Genomic DNA, 23,480 nt, shown 5'->3' with positions numbered 1-23,480 from the left:
ACTGGTTGGTCGGATACTCCCATTTCTCTATGGGAGCTTGTGTTATGGCCAACTGTAATACAGGCACCTATAGAGAAATGGGGGGGGTGAAAAACCCTGCAACCAGTGCAGGGATTTACAGTGTGGCACCCTAGGTACCTCCTTGGCCACCAACCATAGGCTGCGGAGGCAGGGTGGCCCGCTAGGGGCCCCAAAAGTCGCTCCCCGACAGCCTTTCCGTGTCGGAAAGGCCAGCACGGAGAGGCTGTCAGAAACCGACATCGTAATCGCAACAGCGGAAAGGCTGTCCATAGGGGACTACGGTTTACGCTCCGACTGCCGACATTGTAGTTCGGCAGTTAGACAGCAAAACGACCGTGTCGGTTGGAAAGCCTCCGACCAGAGACTTTCCACCCGCATCGTATTCGGCCCCCAGGTGTTAATAATGAAACTGTTATTTTCACAAATTACCTTTTTTTTTAATTTATTGGATACCGAGTCTTGCATGGTGAAAACATATATGGTTCAGAAGAGACAATTAGGTCCTCTCCAACTCCCTGAGAAATCTCACGCTGACCACAAACAGGTGAATGCACCAGATTCAGAATTCTGAATTTCACCCTCGAAGCCACCCCCTCGTCGAATTTTCACGAGAAAAAAACGGGATTCGTGCTATGAAAATATTGCACAATCCACTTTTTCCACTACAGGAAACACGCAATATTACCACATTATCCCACATTCTGATGAACGTGACTGCACCAAATAACGAGGTTTTCATGAATCTTCTCGTTTTTTGCTGTCTGCAAAATAAAAATCTACATTGAAAAATGGTGCTAGACTCTTTTTCGCCTGCAGAACGAAAATCGGTGTCTGGTGAGATGATGTACACCAACATCTTAAAATCACTTCTCCATCACTGTGCCATCCTGGTGTGGCACGATGAATTGTGTCCCCATGCCTGTGCCCTGTATCCCTTCGAGCCTGGCTGAGGCTGCTCAGGAGAGGCAGCCACAAACCCAAGAAGCACTTGGAAGGAAATAAGATTTCCCCTCGGCTTTAGAAGGAAACCAGCATGGAATTTATAGTTTTAAATAAACATTCCCACCCAGTTAACTGAGCGAAGATAATGGAGATGGAATATTCTCTTACACAGAGACGTGGATTCTCTCTGAAAACCGTAAAAGCCTCATGAAAGTAGCATTAGAGCTGAAAGAAAACAGAGCCGAGCACTGGATAAAATCCCAGAACGGACACACACTCGGCTGAACAGCAGAAACTGCTGTCCTGCAAAGAGGGGAGCTCAGCAAAATGTGGGAACAGACATAAGAGAAGGGGAATTCATCAAGTAAAGAGACTTGTCATTTAATAAAAGTGCATTAAAAATATTGTGCTTAAATTTCCAGACAAAACATTTAGCAGAAGTATGAAAACAATGTCTTAATCGTATCAGGGTTTAAAGCCCACTTCACAATTAAGGAGCTTATTTAAAGCGGGTCTGTACGGGGCATCTGACAGATGCCCATTCTCACCACCTCACAATTGCCCTGCTTCATTTGGAGGTGGGGGAAGCACCTTGAACCAGATTTACTATTCTTGCCGCAAGGCAAAGCTGCACCTAAGTTGCTCCACTGCCTTCCGTCAGCTGAAGGCAGACAAATGTACCAAATGTACTAAGATATGGTGCATTTTTTCTCTCCACCAGAACATGCCCACTTTTGGTGCCATGTGCCAACACACTTACCTTTGTGCCATAGCGCAAGGATGGGTGCATTCTCTGAAGCATAGGTTTTGTATGGAAAGGGTCCCTTCAAGTACAAAAAATATGCGTAAAGGCTGTTCCCACTTCGTATGTGCACAATGCAATGCAGCACGCATACAAAGGGCATATTCACAAGGAGTTATCGCCGCGTTAGTGGCACTTTTCTGCCGCTAATGCGGTGATAATTTTATCGCCCTATTACAAGCTGTCGCTAAAAGCCGTTTGCAACAGTTTTGAGGCGAAAACGTCAGTTATAAAGATCGCTACTTCTGTTACCGATAATTATATACAGGAAAGGCGTTCCTGTGCAAAAACGGCCGCAAAGTCCACTACTCCATATTCACAAGGAGATCCTCGAAGTTCTGAAGCCCAACAAAAACTGTCTCTAACTGCAGTTAGAGCCAGTTACTTAAGATCAGAAAATAGCTGGTCTTAAAAATGGGATAATACTTGGGGCCTCATCTCAGCAGGTTTTGGTGCTGGGCAATGCTGCACGCAATGTTGCAGCGCTGCCCTGCAACAAAAGTGCAGGAATGCGCACCATCAATAAGATAGTGCGCATTCCTGGGTCCTAGTCATAAAAGTGTTGCAGCGCTGCGACAAGACAGCGTTGCAACACTACTCACTACGCCTTTCTTGCAACAGCATGGATGATACGCTGTATTCACTGGACAGCGCTCCATGACGCAAGTAATGACAGATATGTCAGGAATCCTGACTTATCTGTCTGCCTTAAAGTTACACATTGCTGCAGTTGTGTCACAACCATGACGCAACTCCATCAATGCATGGGGTCAGCCTATCCCTGTGGCACTGCGTCACCCTTACGCCTGCCATCAGGCAGGAGGAAAGGTACTGACAAAGTGCCTTTCATGAGGGGTGGCCTAATGTCGACGCTGTTAGAGATCCGTTGGTGGTGGTTGCGTGCTGCGGTGTCATCGTTTGGATGCATTGGTGGAGTGTTGATGCGGAGGGAGTTGACAAGATGTTCTTCAGTGGCCTTGAGCCAGCTGCGAGGGGGTGCGATGATGGCTGTGGCGTCCGGTGGGCAAGGTGAAGACGTGATGTTACCAATGATGTTCGATCCAGGAGAGTCCAGTGTTGTGGCTGTAGTTAAAGTTCCCGCTGGCGGAGGTGACGTACTCGATCATGTGTCCTGCTATGTGGCTTGTTGAGGTGACTTGCTGCTTGCGTCTGATGTAGGGGACCTTCCCCAGGCGGGGGTGGTGTCCTGGTCACTGGGGTTGTCCAGGTGGAATTTGAGTTCACCGAGTAGGGTGTCGGCGGTGGATGGGAGACCCTGGGGTACAATGAGGTCTACGATGGTGTTGGAGGATGTGGGGCCGTGGCCCGGGAGGCCTACACATGAGGGTGCTGCAGAGAACGTGCTTGGGCTTGGTCCGGATATGGGAGTTGAGGTGGTCCATGGTCACCCTTGGGTCATTAGAATGCGTGGTCAGTCGAAGTGTGCTTCTGTAGGTGATGACAATGCCTCCTCCTTGATGGTCGGGGTGCTCCTTGTGGGTGATACTGCAGCCGTCAGTGATGGCGATGTCTGTTCCAGAGCAAAGGTTGGTCCAGGCAGGCGAAGTAGCATCCAGGGTTGATGGCGAGGAAGGTGCTGGCGTCGTAGCGGTGGAGTGTTCAAGAGGAAGGCTCCTTGGTGCTGAGCATGGTCCAGGGGCAGACGGACACAAACGGCATAGCCTCTGGGTTGCCTTTGGCACGGTAGACGACAATTACAATGCAGGCAGTACATCATAAACAACGCAACTCTGACAACGCAGATGCCTTTACATCGCATTTGATTACAACTCATTGTGAGGTCAGTAATGGGGTTATTTGAAGTTTTTTGGGTGGGTATGGGTTTCAGATGAAAAATATGGACATTGGGGTGTGTTTTGGGGTAAAATGTGGACATTGGGGTGTGCATTTGGGTAAAATGTGATTTCTGGGTGTGTTATGGGGGCCTAAAAAAGAATTCCAGGGTTCACGGTTGGGTTTGGGGTGCAAAGGTTAGTTTTGCGTTGCACTCACTGAAGTGGGAATAGTGATATTAATGTCTCCGCTATGCAACACACTCTACTGTTGCAATGTGACTAGTATTAGTATGCATTGGAATAGAATGCGATGTCATGGCATGCGTCACAACTATGTATGTGCCTTTGGCACAGGACTGGTATGCCCCCTGTGCATGGGTGCACCTCGGCCTTCATTGAGAAGGGGGCTGGACAGTTGTGAGGCGGTAACCGCTAGAAAGAACTCTGGATGGTAGTGAGCGGATTTTATAAATATTTTAATAAGGAAGGTCTTACCTCAAAGCTGGGTCCTGTGTCTTCATTGCTCCTGGTCTCCTGCGTCTGCTTCTAGGAACAGGAAGTAGGCAGCCAGGCTCCCTTCCCTGAGGCAATCATAACGCTGCGATGCGGCGGTGGGATTGGTAATTGGCAACGGGACAAGGCGTTCAGCCAGAGGCTAGAAGGGTGGGGATGTTCTCGATGAAGCCTGTTATGCAGCCTGCATTACGAACAGGAAAGTGCGCATGACTGCTTTGGGAGGCCTGAGTGGGCCGACCAAACAGCCACTGCGCACTTGAGTGGGCATGCCAATCCGTCCATGCCTTGCCCCGTGCTTGGAGCAGTTCTACCCACCTTCCCACCAGTAAAGGAAACATAGCACTGTTACATCCGTAAGTTATCATCATATGATGATTGTTCCTTTTCTGCACTGCTTGAAAGCAGTGAGGTAATGCTCTTCCGGCATAGCGGATGAGCCACCCTGGAGGTGTGTCATCTATGTGTGCTAGGCCTGGCCGACTCGACCCCCAGGTGGCCTGCGCTACGCGTCCCACTTTCTCCTTACCTGGACATTGACACTGTGGTGCAATCCGCTGCACTTTCTCCAAATCTGTGACTCAGCCATCAGGAGCCTCAGCCTGGTGGGATTTCACAAGCATGGGTACAGCAGTCACCACCAAGCCCGCTGGGGAACCACCTAATGCAGTTGATGCAGCAGGGCCCCCTTAGGCGTGAAGTTGCAGTGCTTCCGCCACACAAATTTGGCGCAGCTCAGGGGCCTCACCGTCCACAGCATCCTGCCAGCCCAACATCATCCGGTCTGTGATGCAGAGAGGCGGCACCCACTATTGGTAATCCCCTCCGTGCACCCGGTGTAGTGGTGGATCGTAGTATGCGATGCAGACCTCCCTACATTGGGGCGCAGGCATGCCTCTACTACTGCAAAAAACAACAAGTGATGGACTGAATGTGGATCAATGTCACACACTCCCCCAGTCAAAAGATCTGGGCCCAAATCCATCGTTTTTTTGCACTCCACACCACCCTGGGTCAGATAATGGCTTTATGCAAATCAGCTCTGACCCTGTTGTCCCATGGGAACAGTCCAGTCCGAACTACAACAGCCATATCTTTCCCAGACCGGAATCAAGCATCCGAGGACCGGACCGGTTTCGAGGTAACACCTCTCTTCAGCCCGGCTAGCTTGACTCCAAGTGGTGTGGAGTGCCTGGGACCCACGTCTGGGCATCCCCAGCGCACTTAGGGCGGCAATTGCAAAAAACAACAAGTGATGGACTGAATGTGGATCAATGTCACACACTCCCCCAGTCAAAAGATCTGGGCCCAAATCCATCGTTTTTTTGCACTCCACACCACCCTGGGTCAGATAATGGCTTTATGCAAATCAGCTCTGACCCTGTTGCCCCATGGGAACAGTCCAGTCCGAACTACAACAGCCATATCTTTCCCAGACCGGAATCAAGCATCCGAGGACCGGACCGGTTTCGAGGTAACACCTCTCTTCAGCCCGGCTAGCTTGACTCCAAGTGGTGTGGAGTGCCTGGGACCCACGTCTGGGCATCCCCAGCGCACTTAGGGCGGCAATTGCAAAAAACAACAAGTGATGGACTGAATGTGGATCAATGTCACACACTCCCCCAGTCAAAAGATCTGGGCCCAAATCCATCGTTTTTTTGCACTCCACACCACCCTGGGTCAGATAATGGCTTTATGCAAATCAGCTCTGACCCTGTTGCCCCATGGGAACAGTCCAGTCCGAACTACAACAGCCATATCTTTCCCAGACCGGAATCAAGCATCCGAGGACCGGACCGGTTTCGAGGTAACACCTCTCTTCAGCCCGGCTAGCTTGACTCCAAGTGGTGTGGAGTGCCTGGGACCCACGTCTGGGCATCCCCAGCGCACTTAGGGCGGCAATTGCAAAAAACAACAAGTGATGGACTGAATGTGGATCAATGTCACACACTCCCCCAGTCAAAAGATCTGGGCCCAAATCCATCGTTTTTTTGCACTCCACACCACCCTGGGTCAGATAATGGCTTTATGCAAATCAGCTCTGACCCTGTTGCCCCATGGGAACAGTCCAGTCCGAACTACAACAGCCATATCTTTCCCAGACCGGAATCAAGCATCCGAGGACCGGACCGGTTTCGAGGTAACACCTCTCTTCAGCCCGGCTAGCTTGACTCCAAGTGGTGTGGAGTGCCTGGGACCCACGTCTGGGCATCCCCAGCGCACTTAGGGCGGCAATTGCAAAAAACAACAAGTGATGGACTGAATGTGGATCAATGTCACACACTCCCCCAGTCAAAAGATCTGGGCCCAAATCCATCGTTTTTTTGCACTCCACACCACCCTGGGTCAGATAATGGCTTTATGCAAATCAGCTCTGCCCCTGTTGCCCCATGGGAACAGTCCAGTCCGAACTACAACAGACATATCTTTCCCAGACCGGAATCAAGCATCCGAGGACCGGACCGGTTTCGAGGTAACACCTCTCTTCAGCCCGGCTAGCTTGACTCCAAGTGGTGTGGAGTGCCTGGGACCCACGTCTGGGTATCCCCAGCGCACTTAGGGCGGCAATTGCAAAAAACAACAAGTGATGGACTGAATGTGGATCAATGTCACACACTCCCCCAGTCAAAAGATCTGGGCCCAAATCCATCGTTTTTTTGCACTCCACACCACCCTGGGTCAGATAATGGCTTTATGCAAATCAGCTCTGACCCTGTTGCCCCATGGGAACAGTCCAGTCCGAACTACAACAGCCATATCTTTCCCAGACCGGAATCAAGCATCCGAGGACCGGACCGGTTTCGAGGTAACACCTCTCTTCAGCCCGGCTAGCTTGACTCCAAGTGGTGTGGAGTGCCTGGGACCCACGTCTGGGCATCCCCAGCGCCCTTAGGGCGGCAATTGCAAAAAACAACAAGTGATGGACTGAATGTGGATTAATGTCACACACTCCCCCAGTCAAAAGATCTGGGCCCAAATCCATCGTTTTTTTGCACTCCACACCACCCTGGGTCAGATAATGGCTTTATGCAAATCAGCTCTGACCCTGTTGCCCCATGGGAACAGTCCAGTCCGAACTACAACAGCCATATCTTTCCCAGACCGGAATCAAGCATCCGAGGACCGGACCGGTTTCGAGGTAACACCTCTCTTCAGCCCGGCTAGCTTGACTCCAAGTGGTGTGGAGTGCCTGGGACCCACGTCTGGGCATCCCTAGCGCACTTAGGGCGGCAATTGCAAAAAACAACAAGTGATGGACTGAATGTGGATCAATGTCACACACTCCCCCAGTCAAAAGATCTGGGCCCAAATCCATCGTTTTTTTGCACTCCACACCACCCTGGGTCAGATAATGGCTTTATGCAAATCAGCTCTGACCCTGTTGCCCCATGGGAACAGTCCAGTCCGAACTACAACAGCCAGATCTTTCCCAGACCGGAATCAAGCATCCGAGGACCGGACCGGTTTCGAGGTAACACCTCTCTTCAGCCCGGCTCGCTTGACTCCAAGTGGTGTGGAGTGCCTGGGACCCACGTCTGGGCATCCCCAGCGCACTTAGGGCGGCAATTGCAAAAAACAACAAGTGATGGACTGAATGTGGATCGATGTCACACACTCCCCCAGTCAAAAGATCTGGGCCCAAATCCATCGTTTTTTTGCACTCCACACCACCCTGGGTCAGATAATGGCTTTATGCAAATCAGCTCTGACCCTGTTGCCCCATGGGAACAGTCCAGTCCGAACTACAACAGCCATATCTTTCCCAGACCGGAATCAAGCATCCGAGGACCGGACCGGTTTCGAGGTAACACCTCTCTTCAGCCCGGCTAGCTTGACTCCAAGTGGTGTGGAGTGCCTGGGACCCACGTCTGGGCATCCCCAGCGCACTTAGGGCGGCAATTGCAAAAAACAACAAGTGATGGACTGAATGTGGATCAATGTCACACACTCCCCCAGTCAAAAGATCTGGGCCCAAATCCATCGTTTTTTTGCACTCCACATAAGGCACAGGGTCAGACTGATTTGCATATAGCCATGTCTGAACTGGGGTGGCTGAGTGAACTAAAGAATGGTGATGGATTAAACCCAGATCAGTTGACTGGGGGTGAGTGTTTGATTTGTTCAAACGCTCCGTCCATCATCCCCTTTTGTGTCGCGATGCCTCTACTACTAACAGCTCCAAGGTGCGCAAGGCAGTCTTCTCACACAGGTCAGCACCGTGCCTCCATGTGACCTGCCAGACTTCACCACCAGGTACGGGCGTTGGTTGCACCTCAATGTCTACCGCCACAGCTCATCGACTCCACAGCTCCTCCGTATCCCACTCCAGGCTCCAGATGCAGGTCCAGCGAGGCATCCAGGCTCCAGATGCAGGTCCACAGAGGCATCCAGGCTCCAGACGCAGGTCCAACAAGGCATCCAGGCTCTAGACGCAGGTCCAGCAAGGCATCCTGGTTATTATCATAGTCATCCTGGAAGTTGGGTGGCTTGCAGGGGTTGTTGATGTGTGCTGCACTTGGCCCAGGCTGCTCCATTCTGTTTTTTTGGGTTTTTATGCCTATTTTCTATTGGATGTTGACTGATAGGCTATTTTTTGCATTAGAGGCAAAAAAATACTCACGTTGGGCTGACTAACATGAATATTTTTGCCGCTAATGGGCCTATCAGTAGTTTTCGCTCGCTAGCGCCGGATTTCCTAACGCCTTCGCCCTGATGTTAGCAGCAGTTTTCACTGCCGTTCCCTGATACTATCACTGTGTATCGACGGCTTGTTAATACGCTGCTAACATGACAATAGTTTTCAGGGTTAGGCGGCAATAAAAAAACTGCTGCTAACTGGCGTTTGCGATAGGGATCGCATGTCCTTTTGAATATGCCCCAAAGTTTGAACAAGGAGGAGGTATATCTTTGTTTCGGCAAATCCCTGTATACCAAGGTTTGTAGATAAGGATTTGAGTCAAAATCCATGGGTGGCTGAATGGGAACACCCATGCACCATCCATGGAATGCCCCTTAGTTGCAAAGTAATGCAAAGTAGTGCCTAGCACAATTTTGCCTTAGCTTGGGATACGATCACAAAAGTGACTCAAACTTGGTGCAGTGTTAGTAAATCTTGGCCTGTGTGTCAGATGGTACAGCCACAGGCACAACTTCCAGCTTACATGGTATCTGAAGGCCTTCTAATGTGATGTCCTCTGTGTTTTTTCCTGTCCCTGACCGCCATGCTGCGCAAGAAAAAATAATCACTGACTCACATGTACTCCACAAAACACTCCCAACATGAGTGGAACATTCAATTTACATTTTTTAATTTATTTGGAAAATGTAGAAAAAGTGAAGACTGATCCATCATGGTTCCATGGCATGGCACAACGGCTGGCATCAGTTTTTCAAAGATCAAGCTACCACCTTTTGAAGCAGTCACACTAGTGCTAAATTCTTAGGGTCTCATTTATGAGGCCCGACTGCCACTTTTGGGCCACTGGAACTTCACTTTTCTGATGTTCTAGAGGCGCAATTTGCCACTGGCATATTCATAAGGTCCGTAAAGCCATGTTACGTGGCTTTTCATGGCTTTATAAATATGTGCCCCCTACATGCAGAAAACTGGCATTCCATGGGTGTTGCTGGGGGCGTTCCCAGCCGCATCTATGGCTTTTTGTCACTGCCCCAGATTTATGAGAAATTGTATGAGAAATTGTAAGTCTAAAGCAGCGGCAACAATTTACGCCTCCCTGGGGCAGGCACAACAAGGAGAAATATCTTTATTTCTCCTTGTTTTTCGTCTCTCTATGTGTGCTGAATTCTGTAGCACATATAGAAAAAGGAAAAATCCTCTTGTGATTACATTGTGCACAAAAATAATCATCCCTGCAAAGCAGTCCCCGTGCACCATGGTGCAAAGGATCCTTCGCTGGCGCACAACAGACCATTGTGCGCCGTCGCATCGGAAAAGGACAGGAATGCGCTGTATCTAACAGATACAGCGCATTCCTGCCCTTTTCTTTTGCCGTAAGGCAGCGCAGCAGCAAGGCCTGCTGCGCTGCCTTACAGCAAAAAAACAATAAATGGGGCTCTGAATTTGGCAGGCAGGCTGTGGCTGAACAAGCAGATACGCCCTAACTCCTTGAGGTACCATGCCAAACTCTAATTGAGACCAAGGGTGATGAATGGTACTGTGGTTTTATACGGCAGGCTGATTAATTTTGTGCTAAAAAAACATAACATGGCGCATAAATAATTTTCAGTAAAAATCAGAACATTTGCCTTTTAGTCGCATGCCTGAAGAACATTGCCAAACTTTGGGAAAGTCATTAACTGTGTTTCTTGACTGAAATGAACCACTTTGATGAAGGATGTTTTAGAGACCTTGCCAATCAGTTAACTAGAGAAAAGCTTCTAGTTACAAACGTTCAGCCTGTTTATCTTCCTCGAGGGGAATCTCTAAACAAAGATGGGGAGGTGCACTGCTCAAGAAAGCAATCGGATGTGTTTTATGGGGTCTCTTTCGGCCCCTCTCAGGCACTTTGAGCCATGTAAACATACACCCGTGCATCAGCAATATCATGTAAACAAGCTATAAATATGTTAGAATAAATTCACACTATGCCATAAAGAACTTTAGATGCAGTGTTTTATAACTAGCTTGGACCACAAGTAAGAGACTTGTCTGAATGCTGAACTCAAGGGTGGCTTGAAAAACATACAATTAAGAAACTAATATTTTCGTGGCTGTAGGGTAGGGTTCTGCACTCATAAGCTGCTTTATTTTATCAAACAGAAGGCTCAGTATTTTATGCAAAAATGCAGTTGGCTGTTTCTATCAGTTTAGCGCTCCAGGGAGAATTAGACGCGCTCATAGGAGATTTGTCAGTGCTCTCGCGCTTTTAAAACTTTTGTTTGTACTTCTGGCAGCGCTTCGCGCTTTTTAATATTGTTTCGTTTTTAGGGTGTAAATAGTATTTTTGGGACCTGACATATAGCGCTTACCCCACATAAAAGGCAATAAACACCGCTGTTGGGAGCGGACTCACTTAGATTGCTGGACACACTTGAGAACTGCGACCGCCATCTTGGGTGAGGCAGGGACTCCTCGTGGCGACATTCGGCCAGCGCACTAGCCTCGTAGACCGGACTCCACGCCCTACTTAAGGTGAGCATCTAGGCTCGCTCTGCCTTGAACTAAGGCACTCGAATCGCGCTCCAGGGAGAATTAGACGCGCTCATAGGAGATTTGTCAGTGCTCTCGCGCTTTTAAAACTTTTGTTTGTACTTCTGGCAGCGCTTCGCGCTTTTTAATATTGTTTCGTTTTTAGGGTGTAAATAGTATTTTTGGGACCTGACATATAGCGCTTACCCCACATAAAAGGCAATAAACACCGCTGTTGGGAGCGGACTCACTTAGATTGCTGGACACACTTGAGAACTGCGACCGCCATCTTGGGTGAGGCAGGGACTCCTCGTGGCGACATTCGGCCAGCGCACTAGCCTCGTAGACCGGACTCCACGCCCTACTTAAAGCTCGCTATGACGACGCGCAGCGGAGACGCGCAGCGGAGTCGCCGGACTCACGCCGGAGTCCAGCCAGAGTCCTGCTCGTCCGGGCTCAGACGGGCCTAGGGCCTGGTACTATGCCAAAATCTCCACCACTGCGCATCACCTACTCACGAGAGGAGCTATTTGCACTACGCATTAACCTCCCTGAAAATTACCCTGTCAGCAACATGGGTGCTCGGGTATTACCCCTACGAGGATTGGACGCATTGCTTCCTCCTCACCCAGATAAAAGCACCTTGCTCTGGGGCCTGCTTAATTGCAGGTCACTTCCGTGTCATGCCGTAGAAATTAATATTCTTATCCAAGAGCATGAACTGGACATCTTGTTTCTGTCTGAAACGTGGATCACTCCTAGCTCTGATGCGGACATCGTACTTGCTCTTCCCCCAGGCTACCTTATATGTCATCTGGATAGACCTGAGGGACGAGGGGGTGGACTCGCTGTTATCTATCGTGATAACCTTAATTGCAGGGTCTGGAAGGGTTTGGTGGCAGATTGTGAGAGTTGCCACTTTTCTATACAGATATCGCCAACGGTCACATTGGCTGGCTTGCTGATCTACCGACCCCCGGGTAAGGTCGGCAACTTTGTAAGCTCTGTGATGGAAGCGGTAACACTCTTGGCAACATCTACATCTTCCTTCATTGTGTTAGGAGATTTGAATCTGCATTTTGAGGACACTGCAGATATGATTGCGGCAGATTTTAAAGGAGATCTGACTGCTTGTGAGCTCCGGTTAGTCAACACAGGAGCCACCCACGTGAAGGGCCATCTGCTGGATCCTGTTTTTTCAAACATCCCTCGGCTGAGGGCCAGGCCAGCCCTTCCGCTTCCATGGTCAGATCACTCCTTAGTGTCGGTGGAATGGCAAATCAATCTGCCCTCAAAACCGACATTTCAAGAGGTCGTGGTGGACCGTATATGGTCCAGACTACCGATTGGTGAATGGACCCACGCCTTGGCAAATTCACAACCTAGCTCTGAGTCAGACCCGATTAAAGGAGATGCTGATCTCAACCGATGGTTGAATTCCTCGCTTGATGGCTTCATCCCGGTGAAAACCTTACAGAAGAGGGAGAAACGAATTGGTTCCGCCCCCTGGTTCACGGCTGAGCTCCGCCTGCTTAAGAAAGGATGCAAGAAACTGGAAAGGGCCTGGAGGAAGAAATTTGATGCTGCCAGGCGTAAGGACTACTGGACAGCGATTAGAGCCTATAAAGCAGCCCTCCGCCTGGCAAAAGCACATTTCTTTGAGGAGCGAATACAACTTGCCTCAAACTCCTCCAGGGAAACCTTTAAGGTGGTGCAAGAACTGCTCAAAGTTCCTGAACCAGCAGTCTCCCATGACCCTGAGAGGTGCAAGGAGTTGGCCGATTTTTTTCATATTAAAATTGTAAAAATACTGGACTCTTTACCCCAGGTCGCCACACCTCATGGGACCCAAGAAGAATCCTCCCCGATTTGGATAAAAGTGTGCCCTATCTCCCTCGACACGTTTGGCCCAGTTTCAGAAAGTGAAACACTAAAAGTCATAGCTTCTATAAAAAGCGGTTCCCCCACGGACCCAGTCCCTTTTAAAATTCTAAAGCAAGCAGCAACCGCGGTGGTAGGGCCCATTACGGACCTGATTAACGCCTCTTTCTCTCGTGGTTTGGTGCCACCCACCTGGAAAAAAGCCGTGGTCAAGGCACTTCTAAAAAAATCTAACCTTGACACGGCTGAGCTGGCCAATTTTAGGCCCATTTCTCTGTTGCCAGGCCTCAGCAAAATTGCTGAGAAGCTTGCTAACCATCGACTGTCCAACTTTCTAGAGTCGAACGGTCTGCTCCGAGACTCGCAGACCGGCTTCCGTCCCGGCCAAGGCACCGACACGGCCCTCCTGGCTGTCGTTGAGGAATCGAGGCGCATCTTAGATTCGGGGGGATCAGTGGCAGTGATCCTCCTGGATCTGAGTGCGGCATTCGACACCGTCGACCACCAGGTGCTGACTCAACGGCTTTCAAAGGTGGGTGTGGCAGGAGCCGCGTTGAAATGGCTTTGTTCATTTCTGGAAGATCGTTCCTATCAGGTCTGGGAAGGAAGCAACAAGTCTCCATCTATTTCTCTCCAGTGGGGGGTGCCGCAGGGCTCGTCCTTGAGCCCGACATTATTTAATGTCTATATGGCCCCCCTGGAGGATGTGGTGACCCCTTATAACATCAAAATCATCAGCTATGCTGATGATACTCAGCTGGTGGTCGCCCTTCCTCAACTGGTGGAGAACCCTGACTTGTTGCTTTCATGTCTGGCGGACGTCCATACCTGGATGAGCAGTTCAGCTTTGAAGCTGAACGGCTCTAAAACAGAGATTATGCTGCTTGGAAACAAAGTGCCGCCATTGTCACCATCATGTTGGCCAAGCTGTATGGGTGACTTCCCAACCATGAAAGAGGAGATTAAGAGCCTGGGAGTCTGGCTGGAGCAAGACCTCTCCCTCAGAACTCACGCTAAAAGAACTGCGGGAGTCTGTTTTGCCCTGCTGCGGGCTGCGCGTAAAATTCTTCCGCTTCTTCCTTTTCCATCAAGGAAGCTGTTGATTCAGGGTTTGATAACATCTCGCCTAGACTACAGCAATAGTCTGTTTCTGGGCGCCCCTGAATCTACTTTTAACAAACTTCAGCAGGTGCAAAACGCGGCGGCCAGACTCCTCATGGGAATTCCTCGAACAGAATCTGCCAGACCCGCTCTCAAGGCCCTGCACTGGTTACCAGTGCGGGAGAGAGTGAAGTTTAAAGCACTTTCCATCGCTCACAAAATTCTTCAGGGCGGTGGGCCTCCTCTCTTGGGGAGTTTGGTAGTGCCTTACAAAGCGAACAGAGCGCTGAGGTCTGACCAGAGGTGTTTGCTCCAGGTCCCGAGAGTAAAAAGATCACGCACGGGCGGGAGGCGATTTTCTGTGCACACAGCAACGCTCTGGAACTCCCTCCCCTTAAAACTTCGTGCTGAGACCTGTACCCTGCGTTTTCGCAAAGGTTTGAAAACACATCTGTTTCCCCTGTGAGTCGTTACTATTATTTCATGGTCCCACGGTTGATGCACTGTTCATAGCGCCGGGATGCCTCAGGGTAGCTGTGCGCTATATAAGTTTTAATAATAATAATAATAATAATAATAATAATAATAATAATAATAATAATTTTAGTCTCCTCCATTAAACGACCATCTGCCTGGCACCAGCAACTCACCAATCAAATCCTTTATATTTTCCAAATGTGTTTTTATACAACAGTTTAACTCTTCGTCAATAGCTTTGATTAATTAAAATGTGTATGTATGAATTAACTCTTAAAGGTGGAGTTTGCTTGTTCAACTGCTCACAGGTGTCATAATGTGGTTATGGGTCCTCAGTGTTGTAAGCACAACAGGGTATTATAGTGTTATTAAGTTTTGTTCCTAAACTCATATGTTGATGGTTTGCAAACAAAAAAGCAAAACTTTTATCTAGGGGCTCACAGGTTATGCTATGCTTTTTTTTGCGGAGTTTTATATAGCGCGAACTTGACCAGGTATCGGATATCAGAGCGCTTTACATAGCATCAGTTGCGTTACAGAAGGACACATTAATTTTTGTTAGGCATGGGGAGATTTAGGGCCAGATGTAGGTGGCCCAATACCGGTCGGTAACGGCCGAAATTACCGAATTTCGGCCGTTACCGACCGGTATTGGGCATTTGGGATGTAGGTGGCCTAAATTGCAAATTCGGTAATTTACCAATTCGATATTTTAAAGAATCGGTAAATTACTGATTCCTTAAAATACCGAATCAGTAAATTACCGAATTTGCAATGTAGGGAGCACTCAAATGAGTGCTTTTCCCATTTTAGGATTCGGTATTTACCACCAACTATAAGTTGGTGGTAAATAAGGAATACCTTTGAAAATGCAAATCAGTGCATTTTCAACTGTGCCATGTGGCAGACATACATGCCCTTAGGGCATGTAGGTGTGCCACATCTGCACACAAGCACGATTCAGGGGTGCAACAGGGTGTCAGTTGAATGTGTCCCCCATTTTACCGAATCAGTATTTACAGATTCGGTAATTGCCATTTATTCCAATGGGCCTCCAGACCCATAGGAATGAATGGGAATTACCGAATCGGTAAATACCGATTCGGTAAAATTTTTAACCGATTTTTTTGCTGCATAGTGTTTACCGATTCTAAAATACCGAATTGGTAAAATTCGGTATTTTACAATCTGTAAATGTACTTTACCTACATCTGGCCCTAAGTGATTTGCTCAGAATCACGGGATGCTCAGCGTCATTGCCGAGCCTCGAATCCGGTTCCCCAGATTCGATGTCGACCACCCTAGCCGTTTGGCTAGGGCGTTGTGTTGTGTTGCATTGTGTTGTGTTGTGTTATGTTATTTGAATTTATATATCACACTATCACCTGTGAGGGTATCCTGGTGCTTAACATATCAACATAAGTCCTAACAGGGTATTTACGGACCAATTGACAAATAAATGAGTAACCTTCTGATAAGTTGCTCATGTAATAGAATTCACAAGAACACTGCTACACATAGAACTCCCTAAAACATAGATTTCCTTGCAATTGTATGCCTGCAAATTTTCTGCTGGTAGAAAATATGCTGTTTTTGCAATTATTTTTAAGGTATAGATACACCTTTACATTTTTCTCTCTTTTCTCTTTTTTCACCATCTCTCCAGATAGAGAACCCAGGGGCATATTTACAAGGGCTTTATCTCACCCTATTTACAAGAGGGTGCTAACATGCATAATCGCATGTTAGCACCCTTTTTCCCAACGCCTCCCTTTGCATCTCTAACGAGATGCAAAGTGGGCGTCACTGGTCGTACCCCGGATGGACAATCTTGCAAATATCGCTGATGTTCACATTGCGATATTTACAAGGCTGCCCCAGCATTTTAGCACACGTTAGTTTTTGGAGAAAACTGTTTTTTTCTCCAAAAACTAACGTCTGCTAAAATGCAGTCTTACCTATCCCTAACATTGGGTTGGATTCTACTGATACGCCCCTCTGGGACGTATCAGCAAGGTTATCGCCGTTTTGCGGGAACATCGCTGGAGATGTTCCCTGCAAAACGGCGATAACCTCGCTATCGCTGGAATTTTTATCGCCCTGGAGTAACGCGTTGTTAATAACCTGCTACCAGGGCGATACATTCCAGAGATAGCCTGTGATGATGAAATTATTGCTAAGCACGGCCAGCGATTGAAAATATGCCCCCCAATTCCTCTACACCTTGAGAAATATGTGTTTGTGGGGGTTCAATGTCTTTCGATTCTGATCTGGAAACTTATACCAGTCTTTGAAAGCACTAACTTGAGGCATGTAAATAGTGTTTGCAATATCATTTGGAATGTTGAAGGTATAAGTAAATTCATGCATAATCATCAATTACTTCTGATCGGTAATACATGCATGCAAATGTACAGTCTTTTGTAAACATGGGCCTCATACTTCTACATATAAGTTTCACCTAGATTTTAGCTCAGACACACCAGGTGCTGAAACAATTTCTCTTTGTATTTTAGTTAGCTCACACATTTAGAGTTGCAAATTGCCATCAGTATACTGGTTGGGTAATTTGGCTTTTGAATAGCACTTGGAGGCACGCCTGGAAGGTGTTAAAGTCTCATAATTAAATACATTCAGCTCTTGGTTGTTTTCCAATAACTTTGTCATACTTAGAGGGCAATTTGTATTGTGTGTGTTTTAAAATAATTACTGCAACTTAAGGCCAATTCACTAACATTACTTTAATAAATGGAAATCTACCCATTGGAGGTTTATTCCTGCAATTTGAGTTTGATTGGCTACCACAGAACTCTGCCAATTCCCACAGACTTCTTTGCAAATACAATATTTTTAATGAGTGTGGCTACTGGCATACACCTTATCTGGTGGTTTGCTCACAAAGCATTCAGTCCATGTGAGTAAGTATGGTGAAAAATGTGTGTTAGAGCACCAAGCATTTTCCACCAGGTACCAATTTTTGGGTGTTCGCTAACATCCTAATGGCTTCCACTAGCCATCCAAACATACAAAAGGTGATGAGGGGATGCTTGCAATAAGTCTAACCACTGGAAATTGCTTGGGGTAGCATTTTAAACCATTATCCTTTTGCCCACCATACCACCTCAGATTAGAACCATCCATATGCAAATTAGTCTTGGCCCTAATCCAAGCGGTACAGTACAGCCTGAACTGCCAAGCATGGTCCTCTCTAAATCGGAACACAAGCAACCCAAGACCAGTTTCACTCTGATTGGGGCTGTTCAGTCGGGTTTAGCTTGGCTATAGTTGCACAGTGGCACATGGGTCCTTTGCTCAGTGTGCCACTGGAACCAAGCTACACCCGCCTGAAGAGCCCCCAATCTGGGGCCCACGTCCAGGCATGCTCTTGGCCACATAGGGCAGTACCTCAAACACACAAGAGATAATGGCAGGATGCTTGCAATAAGTCGAATCCCTGGCAATATATTGGGGTAGCATTCTGACCCTTCTTTCTTTTGCCCACCATGCCACCTCAGATAAGACCCATCCGTATGCAAATCAGTCTTGGTTCTGCTAAAATGGGAACAGTCCAACCTGAACTGATGAACCAGGTCCTCTCAGGCCTTCCAAAATATGAGGCATATCAGTGCTGGGCAGGAAAAATTATAAATGGCTTTCAGGTGAAGGCAGAAAACTCCCTACAAATAGGGAAATTCTTTTTTTTATTGCAAAAACAAAAAATAAACCTGGCATTGGTAGTTGTTTTCTGAAATGCACAAAACGATTCCAATGGGGCTCCATTATATGATGGGTGGCCAGCATTACACTTTTGGTGAAAGTGCTCCAACTGCATATTCGGAAGCAATAATACTATAATGATCCCTGCTGAGCTGGCAGGGTTCCCTAAATAAGGCGGGCAGTCCTTCATCGATCAGACAGAGGTGAGGCCTTTGCATTAGGCTAAATGAGCTCTTATATATGTACTTAGTAAAATTGTTTAAAATAAATAGAATGGTTTACATTCAATCTATTGGGTTGATGTAGAGTTTAGCAGACAGAGGGTAGGGAGGATGAAAAGCATTGCCCCCACCATCCTGCTAACCTCCTCTCTCCAAATCTAAAGTTGTTCCTGGGCCCTGCAGACAACTCTTTACATTGGCAGGAACCACCTTCATCGCGGTTCAATCAATGTTGTTAAGGTTTGATGGATGGCTCTGTCGAACCGGATGGCCTTCCGTCAAACTTTTACATCGTTTTTCATTTTTCAACAATAAACTCCCAAATCAGAAGTTTGTTTTAAAAAAATGAAAAGCTAAAAATCCCTCTACCCCTACAAATGGGGTTTGTAGGTCGAGCCTGCGTGGGCTGCGCACATGCGCAGTCTCGCTGGCGATATTTTATGATTTTAGGTAGCTTTCAGTAACAGGCTTTAAGCCCCGCCCCTCTTTCCCATTGGCCGGCGTCACCATTTATGCTAAACGGTGGCCAGCCATTGGGAAAGAGCACTTTGTGACGTATAGTTTTTCTTTTTTTGCTGTCCCACTTGGACGGCCTCGTCTGACTTCCTTCTGCTGTGAAAGGTTTCTTATCTTTAAGGGGCCAAACACATGGCCCCATAAAGATAACAAACCTTATACTTCAGAAGGAAAGCAGGCCAGGCCGTCCAAGAGGGACGGCAGAAAAAGAGAAAACTATACGTCATGGCGAGCGCTTTTCTGCATCTCACGCGCTTTGCCGCATCACTGTTGGTATTTACAGTGACGTGTGGAGATGCTGAAGGCTGTGACCTGTGAAATGTAATAAAGTCAATCAAATGAAAGGTATCACGCTGGTGCAAGAAGCAATAAGCCAGTAGACAATGTCTTCACACCCGCTGTCCTCTTTATCAGCGGATCCGGGTGTTTGCAAAGTCTTGAAAGCTGTTGGCGTTTGTGTTTGTTGAATCCGTTATGAAGTGGCTGTCAGTCCATCAGAGCTTGTGTCTTGAAGAGTCTTCTGTTTTAGGTGGGAGCGCGAGGGCGCCGGGGGCTTCCTGCTGCTGGAGCCGGGCACAGGGGCTGCGCGCTTGGCTGCAACCTGGACCACAAGCTGCCGCCTGGGGCTCTGCCTGCTGCTACTCTGGGCCCGGCACATAGGGACAGGAGCTGGGCTGCTGCTACGTCCACAGCTACCGCTAAGTGCAGGACACCCTGACCTCCGCAGGACACCCGCAGACCCAGACTGCCACCCCCACCTCCGTGTGCATAAAGTGTGCACCCCTATACCATGACCCCCGGCAGCCCCTGTGTGGTGCCCCCAGTATTGACACAGCCAGACATTCACTGTGTATCAGCCTCAGAGTACCACTGCATCATATATTCACTGCAACAGCCTTGGGTAACCCCTGCATGGCTCATCTGAACCTGGCGGTGCCAGCGGCCCCTGAGTCTGTGTCGGCTGGCACAGAGGACAGTGCCCAAGTTGGTATTTGGAGGCACCAGGCGCCCCTCTCTCCTGCTGCTCCTTTTATGGGGTCACCCAGGGTCTCAGCCCATAGAGTCGGTCCATGTTTGAATGATTTATAGGGACTGGGTGAGGCTGGGAAGGGGTTGTGCCTATCCCCCTTCAATCTGCACACTTCATCCTGGCTCTCTTTTCTGCATCTTAGTGTGTGGGTGATTACATGTGTGCGCGCGTTCGTGTAGGCACGTGTGTGTGCGTGGGCCTGTCTGATTGTGTGTCTGGATCTGTATTTGTGTGTGTGTGTGCATGTGTGGGTTTATGTGTGTTTGTTTGCTGGCATGTGTCTGGCTCTGTGAGTGTGTCTGCGTCTGTGTGGCTGGATCTGTGAGTCTGTGTGTATGTGCGTGTGTGATTGTATGTGCGTGCTGTGTGGATCAGTGTTATTGATTGGTGTGTCTGGACCTATGAGTCTGTGTGCCTGTGATTCTGTGTGTATTTGTGCCTGCGCACACATCTATGCTCCTGCTGCTACTTTTTATGGGGTCACCCGGGGTCTCAGCCCAGAGAGTCGGTCCATGTTTGAATGATTTATAGGGACTGGGTGAGGATGGGAAGGGGTTGTGCCTATCCCCCTCCAATCTGCACACTTCATCTTGGCTCTCTTCTCTGCATCTTAGTGCGTGCGTGATTACATGTGTGCACGCGTTCGTGTATGAACATGTGTGTGCGTGCGTGGGCCTGTCTGATTGTGTGTCTGGATCTGTATGTGTGTGTGTGTGCGCATGTGTGGGTCTATGCGTGTTTGTTTGATGGCGTGTGTCTGGATCTGTGAGTGTGTATGCGTCTGTGTGTCTGGATCTCTGAGTCTGTGTGTATGTGTGTGTGTGATTGTATGTGCATGCCGTTTGGATCAGTGTGTTGAATGGTGTGTCTTGATCTATGAGTCTGTGTGCCTGTGAGTCTGTGTGTATTTGTGCCTTCGTACGCGTCTATGCTTGTGTTTGCACGTGGTTAAGTGTGTAAGTCTTTGAGTACGAGTCTGTATGTGTACGTTTGTGTTTATATGTTTTGACATGTGCATAAGTACTTGTTTCATATTCAGTCACCAGCATCAGGAGGCGCTGTCCCGCATCATCTTCGACATCTTGAGACCTCACTGGAAGTGATGCAACAACCCTATATAAAGGTCACAGGTTCCAGTCACTTTACTTCCCTTTCTATGCATGCCTCAACCAACGCGGGGATCCGTAACCTCCGACTATTTTAGAGGCATTTTAGGCCTGTTTCTTTCTTTTAAAAAGACTATCAGATTAATTTAAGAAAATCTTTTATATGCGATTTCAAAGATTGTGATTCTCAAAATGTACATCTGTCACAGGCACAATGTATTTTCAGAATGTAAAGCAGTCACTGTGCACAGTGACTTCATTGCAAACTGAGAATTATATATAAGAACGTATGTCTCCTTTTAAATCAACAGGCTTCTATAGCTGTTATGCACCTACGCAAAGCCATCACAACTGGCACCCCTGTCTACTTGACTAACTAGTTTGCCATCTTTAGTTGCCTTGGCACACTCGCACAAGGGCACAATCTGAATGGAGTTGAAGAAATGCAATAAAACCATGCCTGCAAGCCTTCTCTATCCATGTACCTAGAATCTTGAACAATATCTCCATATCCATTAGGACTGCCCAACCCTGCTCCATTTTAAACAAGCATTTGCAATGCAATGGGTCTTGCATTTGTGAGAGTTTAACCTATTGGCATTGTAATTGACAATGCCTTTTATTTACGTTTTAAAAACCAACACATAATTAAAAGGCATTGCCATTTACAATGCCAATGGCTCAAACTCTAACAACTGTGAGACCTATTGCATTGCAAATGCTTGTTCTCCCATGGTGTGGAGGACATCATATTTTTTCTGTCCCTCACCACCAGAAAGCACAAAAACAAGCCATCCGATCTTCCACTATACATTTCAGGGCTGTCGGAATGCTAACTTAGGGGCCGATTACTATGGCGGATTTCCCGCATCCACCAGGCCAGCGGAAGCCACCGCCAGCCCAGAGGATGCGGCAAAACCGCCGCGGATGCTGGAAAGACCCACCGCCAAATTAGGATGGCTGGTGGGTCTTTGAATCTGTCTGCCGCTTTTCCATCGCGGTCGCCTTCTGACCGCGGCGGAAAAGCATTAACATGGCTGGCAGTGTCTATCAGACACCGCCAGCCATATTATGATGGAGTAGTAAGTATGCTTTTCCACGGCGGCTTTTCCGCCGTGGAAAAGCATACGGACCTTCACTTCGGGGGCCCGTTGCGGGCCCCCTGGGTGAAGGGGCGGTGGGGGGTGCATTTGCGTGAACAAAGCAGCAGGCACCACGCGGTGCCTGCCGCTTTGTGCACGCAAATGCCGTGCATGCATTTTTAACATTGCGGCGGGTGCAGGTTGAAGCTGCACCCACCGCAATGTTAAAAATAGAGGATGTGACCGCCACCCTGGCGGTCACATCCTAATCTGCATGGAGGGACCGCCGCTGCCCCTGCGGACGGTCCCTCCTACTCTATGGTGGCGGACGAACTCTGGTCCGTCCGCCATCATAATCGGCCCCTTAATCAATTCATACTCCACCAAGCCATCGGAGGAGTATGCTTGTAAAGGAGCTGCAGCAGGTTCTGTTGCTGAAACATTTTTGACCTGCTCGCCTCTGAATTGGATGAGTAGTGCTTGAATTTGGCAGAGATGGTACACAGATTTCTGGTTGACTTAGTATTGAACATTAAAGAAAATTATGTCCCACTATAATTCAAGGTTTACATAGCATAATCCCTTACTCATAAAGGCATATTTACAAACATTTTGTGCTGGGTTTGCATCACAAAAGTGTAGCAAAATGGTGCAAAATATTTATTTTGGGGATTTATTTTCCAGAGCAAAGCTTCTTTTATATATAAATTAATATATGTTAACTTAATCTGAGCTTCTGTAGTTGAATGTGTTTATTTAAGACCACATCTCGGAAACAAGGCATTCAAATAAAAGTGGTTCTGTTACCTTGTTCCTTCAAAGCAAGCGAAATATGTTTAATTTTGCCACATGTCTTTTGGCCTGCTACTTGTACTGAACACAATTTTCTATTTTCTTTGAGGCCCTGTATGTCAAGTTGCAGCAGTTATAAGGTAATCTTTCCTGATGAGTGACCTTGAGGGGCATTGGTTTCTATGCTAATATAGGTCTAGAAGTAATTTAACACTTCAGAATTCTTCATATGAAAGCATTGATTTTGGTTGAACGTTGCAACCTTGGGCTCAGAATGAGAAGCCTACCTCCAGCTAACCCCCGATAGGGCCATTAATGCTATTAATGCCATTA

The sequence above is a fragment of the Lissotriton helveticus genome, chromosome 5_1 (assembly GCF_964261635.1).
Source record: "Lissotriton helveticus chromosome 5_1, aLisHel1.1, whole genome shotgun sequence".
In the NCBI taxonomy this organism is placed as follows: domain Eukaryota; kingdom Metazoa; phylum Chordata; class Amphibia; order Caudata; family Salamandridae; genus Lissotriton; species Lissotriton helveticus.
The sequence above is the reverse complement of the archived record's forward strand: the minus strand, read 5'-3'. Positions refer to the sequence as shown.